Genomic DNA, 1,970 nt, shown 5'->3' on the forward strand with positions numbered 1-1,970 from the left:
TCTTTTCCAGGATAAACATCCCCAGTTCATTGAAATACTTCTGTAATGGCATGATCTATCACAATTCTGGACACCTTCTTCTTCCAACACTCAGTTGGAAAATGCCCTTCCTGAAGTGTGGTGCCTAGAATTCCAGATATTAACTGGCTAGGAAAAAGTACAGTTAAACTCTCATGTCTCTAATTCTTGATGCTATGCCTCCATTGATGTTGTCTCCATTTTCTTCCCATTAGCTTTTGCCCTCTCACATGTCAGACTATTGACATATTTTTAGCCTGTAATTTACTAAAATACTAAAATCAGCCCCAGTCACTGAGCACCCATGACTCAGCAACCTCTCTCCTAGATCCCTCACTTCCTATGCTCTGTTCCCCACCTCCATCCCTACTCCTACCCATACCTCCAATATCACACCAACCTGACTCAGGCCATTTCCACAGAGGAATAGGAAAACTACCTTATGTCCACTATCCAGAACATCCATTTTTTTTCACCCTTTTGCTGATTCAAATAAGGACAGTAACTTGCTTTTTTGTGGAACTGAGGATTATATCCATATAAGAATTCAACAGAAAAACAGTAGGAATTCCCTCACTATTGTCTGGGATATCGCTGCTCATAATGAAAAAAAGAAACTAGTAAAGGTATCCAAGGAGAAATTTGCCTGAGATGTATTGTAATTGAGCATCCATAATATAGAGAATTCAGCTACAGGGTGACCAGTGCAAGAACATATGCTAGTTCCTCCTCAAGATTGGACTAAGGATGACCACCAGCTGAAGGTACATGAGTTGTAAGTGTTTGTGGCTCACTGAAGTTTAAGCAAGGATTTCCTTGCAATGAGTAGAAAAATTTCCTTCTGTCCCTTGTCAAAATTTTAAAAACCTCAGCTTGTACAATGTAACCATTTGGAATCCTCTGTTTAACTTGGACTTGTGTAATTTATTTATGTAATTAAGTAAAAAGAACTGTGCTGTCTAGTCTTGCAGTCCTTCATTTAAATAGAAGTAAAGCCTGGCATTACCCAGACTGAAACACAAATAATTTAATGTTTTAGTAAAGTCCAAGTAGCATCTGGGATCATGCTGTCCCGTGCCTCCTTTGTGCTCCTCTGTAGAGCTTCCCATCCATTTAAGAGAACACTGATACCTTGAAGTTGCTTTTGATGATGCTCAGAAGAGTAAATTAATGCCATCACCATCCAGTTGTACTAATATAACCATAGCCTTTGATAGCAGAGCAGAGATTCCCCTAGTAACATGTATTACCTAAGCAGGTAATAGGTTTTTTTGTTTGTTTGTTTGTTTTGGGGTTTGTTTGTTTTTTTGAGGAAATGGCAGGAAATTTTATTTCTTGATTCACACCAATGTCCAGGGTTTTCTGACTAGACTTTTTTTTTAGTAGTCGCCTGCCTCTGGGAATGCATAAGTGGAGAACAACACCATACTATGAAGCCAACTTTACCTGAATTAAATTTTTGACAAGGGAACAAATTTTGACCTAATGCATCAAAACAGTCAAGATAGGAACTAAAGAGTTTGCAACTCACTAGTTACAACTACCCAGTGCCATGCAAACTTACAGACTGATTTGATTTTTTTCTTTGCTTCTTTCTTTCTTTCTTCTTTCTTTTTTTAGTTCAAATGTTACATAATATATTTAAGTTCTTATTTAAATAAAATGTTTTCAGAAACATGAAAAATGCTAAAATCACAGGTCTGTTATATTTAAAAGTTGTATGTTGTATATTTTATTTAATTATTTGTGTAAATGTTTTTTCCTCTAATGTAATGTAAGCTCTTTGAAGACAGGGATGTTAATTTTTTTGTCTTTGTATTGCTAGAGTCTGGCATAATATCTTTAGGTGCTTAATAAATGCTTGTTGAATTAATGAATGACTTTAAAGATACATCTATTAAACCTGGAAGGAAGGAAGGAAGGAAGGAAGGAAGGAAGGAAGGAAGGAAGGA

General features: G+C 36.4%; 1 pseudogene; it reads left to right on the forward strand.

Moving 5' to 3' along the window:
* The first annotated feature begins 460 nt into the window (after nucleotides 1-460).
* On the forward strand, nucleotides 461-797 carry LOC114037729 (annotated as a pseudogene).
* The last annotated feature ends 1,173 nt before the right edge of the window (nucleotides 798-1,970 follow it).

The sequence above is a fragment of the Vombatus ursinus genome, unplaced genomic scaffold (genome assembly GCF_900497805.2).
Source record: "Vombatus ursinus unplaced genomic scaffold, bare-nosed wombat genome assembly UNPS02010548.1, whole genome shotgun sequence".
NCBI lineage: Eukaryota > Metazoa > Chordata > Mammalia > Diprotodontia > Vombatidae > Vombatus > Vombatus ursinus.